Consider the following 6,000-nt stretch of genomic DNA (forward strand, 5'->3'; position numbering starts at 1 on the left):
ATGTGTTTAATACTTTGAGATGAAACATTAGATTGTATTATAAATGTTGATAACAGTGACAAATTCAATGTTAAATTCGAAAAATCGTTCAAGTGTGTCAGAGAATTTCATACTTTCTGTATTAACAAAGGGTAGAAATTTATTTCTCCCGTTCGACGCATATCGCCTGATTCGTCCGACTGATCTACAAACGAATGTTAAGTAGCACGATTCGCCCGCTAATTCACTACAATTATGCAATTATATCAGATTCAACGCAGATTTACGCAGGCCGGACGGAACCGTTCGCTGGAATAGTTTCGAAAACCCGATTTCGCGGTTTGCCGCTCCGAAATTCGCGTTAAACTGACACGTCGGATCATCGGAAGTAACACGGCGAGTTCTCGCCGGTTTTTCCACGTTTTTGCGGTAACGCGATCGTCGGATTGAACGATCTGTCCGCACCGGTCACGTTTGATCTGTTAATGTAATAACGCGAGGCCGAAACCGCATTCGCTCCGATATCGATTGGTATGATATAATGATGAAGCTTTGTCTGCTGTCCGCAAATGTCATTTTAATATCGTTAAACTCTTTCTTAAAGTTTTACTGCATTCAAAATTGCATTTCGTTACCCCCCCCCCCCCTCGATCCTCAAAATGTAAATGTCGGCTGTATTTTTGGAGAAATATAAATTTTGTACGGCGTAATCGATATTATCGTGCAACGACCTAGTAATATCAGTTTTCAATTCATCGTTCACTGCACAATTAATTAAAACGTGCAATCGTAATGACGGCATACAATAAAGATATTCGATCTCCTAATTAGGAATAAAATTCGCTTCGTAACAATTCGCCCTCGTATAACAAAACATCTTTCTCCTCGCGGTCTAAAAATTTGAAATTTGAGCATCGCGAATCTGCGACGAGGCTACGGTCTATGCGGGCACAAATTGCGACCCCCTATCAGGAAAAACATCCACGTGAACGCATCGTTACAAGCGGACGGTGTTATTACGATTCTTCGCGTGCGGCCATTGGTCGTCGTGCTCTGTGCTTGGCGGTTGCTTTTTTTCCCCTCTCTCTCTTCTCTTTCCGGCAATACAAGGAGAGACGAGCTGAAATTGGATCAGAGGGAGGGGGGGGGGGAGGGGGAGGAAGAGAATCCCGGGGAGATGGACCAGAGAGCGCGTCTCGAGGGCCTATCGACTATCTTTTATTTCTACTCGAGTCTACTCGATGCCCGTCCCGTTGGTGGGCACGTTGCCGTATATAAGTGGTTTAAGTAGACGATCGCGCCAACAGGTCGCCGCGCCGCGGCCGAGCTTTTCACTGAGCTCGGCAACAAAGTCCGAGCTGCATCGGACGGGCGAGTTCGCTCCGATAGGTTAATCATTTCCGTGATAGGAGTATGGAAACCAAGCCAGCTGCAACGCGGACTCGATGGAAAGAGGATTAAACCACTGCCGTTATGGGATAGGGCAAAATCCAAACAACAGCAAGAATGCTTTGTTGGGAGGGAAAAAAACATTGTGATCTTCACTTTGTCACTTTTACGCGGCGTTAATGAAAATTACAGCTTTTATTTATTATCACGTTGGAACGAGTCTCGCGTTCAACAGCCGCGCCGGCGAGACGAGATCGAGATTACAAATGCATTTCTTGTTTGCGCTTCCTCTTTTGAGAAATGGTTATACATTGCGCGTATCGCCGATATCTCAAAGTGGCCGAGCATACAAATTCGTGGCCGCGCGGACATAATTGCGGCGAATGAACTAACCAGCAAATTAGTCGACTGACAAGCGGCGGGTAATAGATGCACGAGGAAACCGAAACCGGATGATTCATGCCTGATTGGACAGTGCGAGACGCTTCGTTGCATGGCTGCAACAATAGACTGCATAATTCTGTCAAATGAGATGCACTATGGCTGAATGGATCCGATGCTCTCGTTTTGACAAAGTGCGCGTCATGCCGCTGCCGGTGTTCTTGGCAAGGTACTATCGATCGCGGGGTCATTTGATACTGACAGAATATCTCGGTCTCTGTCTGCGCTATTGCGAATAAAATTGGAAAAAATAATCCACTCGTTACGATATTTAATCCAAAAGTCAGTGCAGTCTCATTCGATTGTAGCGCAACGATCGAAAACGTGAAAAATAATACAGATGTCAATGACGTAGAGCTCGGCGAGGGTTTTCCTCCCGTTACGGTATACATTTGGACAATATCAGGTCCTTAATAAGTTTTACTTAATTATATTAAATATTTTCGAAAAAAATTCTTCGTACGGTGAGATAAAATTATGAAAACGCGCCAACTCTCTCGCACACGTTAATGATATTCGCAACAGCATCCTCGGCGAAACGCGCAAAAATTCATCAACGTGGAATTACTTTGTGACGGACGGAAAATCCAGCGCGGAAGGCGTGCCGCTCCGGCGAGCCGGAGCAAAAACAACGGGATAGTCCGGATAGAATGCGGGCGAGTGCGGAAACTGCGAACCGCGAAGAATGCCGAGAAATCGAAGAAACCGGGAAACCGTGGAGAATGGTCGGAGGGTGGCGCTGGAACGGCGTGAGAGGATAAGCGGCGTGCTACGAGAAGTTATTCTGGAGGGTAGTTAGGTATGTATAAAACGCCGTCTCCCCCGGGACGACCAGCTCGGCTTTAAGCGCCATCCACAACGGCTTATAACCCGTTCTACGCCCCGCATGTTTACGGGTAACATCGGGCCGATATAACTCTTTCACGCGAGTATACTCTGGAGCGTATTGCGCACTTAAACGATCCGGAGCGTGCTGATGCCCTCGCATCATAGTCGACGATCTCCGTAGGCTGTGAATAAAGAAAATCCCATAGTCCTCTCGACGAAGGAACATTTTATTTTCGGCAGAACGGTGTTAACACTCTGCTATTTTATTTCCCCGATTTGGGGCTCGAAACATAATGTTATATGTATTGTATAATATCTTTGCAACTTTTTCTCAAAGGACATAAGTTTCTGGTAATCTTTCGGAAATAAGAAATGTCTGATTATTGCCGTGATCAACTCATTAATATTTTTCTAACGTAGACTTAAGCCAACGGCGCACAATACCGTTTTTCCTGCTGAATTGCTTACGAGAGCCAGGACGCAGAGTTTGAGATCAGGTGACTTAAGGCTAAATCCTGATTGGCTCTCCGTAAGCAATCCAGTGGAAAAAGTACACTGAAAAAAATTTCTGGTTGAATATGGACGAATCAGATAATTCCTTTAGGATTTACCAGAATTCCTGTAATCCTACAGAAATTCTGGTTAATCCTAAAGGAATTCTGGTAAATCCTAAAGGAATTATCTGATTCGTCCATATTCAACCAGAAATTTTTTTCAGTGTAGTATCGTGTGCCGTTGACTTTAGAATGCGTTCTGCTCTCGCCTATATGTAACTGGATGTAAAATTCATACGTTACGTTCTTTAAGGGAATCCACCTTTAGATGTGTACGCCGTAGCATGTAAAAGTGATACAGAGTTATTAATATGTCGCGTACCGCACGAATTGTAATTAAGTTTGCGAAGATCCAAGCTTGCTAAAGATTGTGCACTCGACGATGCCCATGTTATGGTAAATATGGTATTTAATATTATTATGCTTGCGCTTAAAGGGAAGGTGAAAGCTTCGTTATCTTCGGCGTAATCAAATGTCATGACGGAAATTTCAATACTTGTTTCGCGCTGAAACACGTTGAAATCATTAATGTATTTTATAATTACGCTGAAAAGCTTGTTGCACGCCAAAGAGAACGAGGTCCTTCAAGCCCTTTTCACTTTTCTTGCGCACGCATCTTCATTTTCCAGAATTCTTTGTACCCGCCACCGCTCCCTACTTCCTTCTGTCCCGGTCTCCGTTATCTTTCTCTACGGTCGGTGCTTCTTGCTGCAGCCCCTTTTATATTTTTTTATATACTCACGAAACCAGCCGTTTCGTTAGATCTTCGTTACATCTCCGTTCCTTTTGCATCTTTTTTCAATTTTTTGTCTTCCCTTTTTCGTACGCGTACGTTTCTATCGTAATTACTTGTTACTTTGTGATGCATTACGTAAATCATCTCTGCGATAACAAACATAAAGCGAGAGGATATCCAGACCGCACATGTTAGAGCGTTATATAAAAATGCATACATATATTAAAATTTAAGTTCATATAATTCTACATATATGCGACTTTTTAATGTCTAAATGTAACTCGGAAATGTAACTTGTACATCTCCGAAAGTACATCTCGTTTTCATCATCTTCCTTGTGTGACAGAATACTCGTTCGCGTGTAAGAATATTTTAGTACGTTGCCACATAAAATACGAATAAGGCAAGAGGAAACAAATTGAAAGCCATTCAAGATTCAGTGTGATTGAATATACTGCAAAAAGTGTAACTTTATCGGCACTCAAAAACGTTTTCAATTGAAGTCATTATTGCACCTCGTTGTACTACGAATAGTTAACAAATTGCTTTGTTGAATATCAGCCTGAAGGTAGTACAGGTTGTAAACAATAATTGTCCAATTATCGCTCCTCGGCGTTACCTCGATATTGATTTATTGAATAACTCTATGTTAAATAACTGATGGCCGCTGGCGATTTCTCTATCGTTAGGCCAAAGACGCATTGCCCGGGACGGAAATAAAAATAACAGCGTAACTGTCGTTAATTGCACGTTAATGAATGTTTACTCACGCTGCGGGCCGAAGGGGGAAGCCGTGAGCTTCGCCAGCCGTAGCTTATCCACTGTTACGAGATAGTTAAGCTATGCACGTACATTGTACACATACGCACGATATGTTTGCTCTGTGCTCTCGTGTTTACGCAATTATTAATGCCCTCGTGCTTATGCTCCGCGGTACAAAATGGAACCGACAAAGTGGAACAGGCAGGTGCGAAGGGAGGGATAGAGGACGAGAGCAGATTAGGGCCGCGTGGCGCGCCGGAAAGAAACTCATCCGCGATTAGCGAGGGTCCGACGGCTCAAACGACCAAAGTGGTGTGACTGGCCGAAACGGTAGAAGCGGAATTCGAGCTAAGGGACAATTCGCGGGAGGCGCCCGGGTTGAACAAGATAAATAGCGCGACGATTATTACGCGCGATACTAAGTTAAACGCAACGAGGCATAATTAGATCGGGGTGGGGGGAAGAGAGCGCGTCAACTTTGCATTAAAAAGTGCACGCTGCTACTTGCTACCTTATCCCCTCAACGTGATCTACTCGCAAATGTCACCAGACACGTAGCCTCTGTTGCGGCATATCGTAAGTCTAATCCGAAACTGGGTTAGCCGACAGTATTAATTAGCATAAATTTGCCGCGCCACGGCGTGAAAATTTAAGATGCATAATATTACGAAAGCGCACGTATAATTTGAATTGATAGCAGTCTAGATTCATCTACGAATAACCTTCGCGAATTGTATCCCCTTCATATTCTTTTCAAATCCAAAAGTACAACACTGATAATTCACACACGGAAAAACAAGTGATGTATCAACAATATCAGTGTAATTGAAATTAAAAAATGGCTGAGACAACATCAATATTAATGAATGAAACATATCAGATAGTTGTCTTAATAATCTGTCATTTAGTTCAATGCTTAAAATTAAAACCCATAGCAAATACAATTGAGTGAATTATTTATGCTCGTGGCGGCCCGTGACATCACGTTTAATTCAAGCAACTTAAATTTTGTAATTCCCCGAGTCGAAATTTTGGCTCTACGTTGAACCTTTAGTTCTATTATACAGGGTGCTACGCAAGACTTTGACGTCCGGTCATGGGAAGGTAGAGGGGACTAAGACAAACAGAAAAGTATTGTACTATTTTGCGCTTGGACGAATAGTTATCGAGATACGAAATTTTAAAAATCGCCGTATTAGCCCAACCTACTGGCGAATGTAAGCGCGCGGTGAGAAGCGTCGACCTAGCGGCCCCGCTCGAGGCGGTGTTCGGCGAGGAATAGAATGGCGGTGCGGGGAGTAGGGAGGCGAG

Source organism: Vollenhovia emeryi, unplaced genomic scaffold (genome assembly GCF_000949405.1).
Source record: "Vollenhovia emeryi isolate VEMERY1.0 unplaced genomic scaffold, V.emery_V1.0 DF939218.1, whole genome shotgun sequence".
NCBI lineage: Eukaryota > Metazoa > Arthropoda > Insecta > Hymenoptera > Formicidae > Vollenhovia > Vollenhovia emeryi.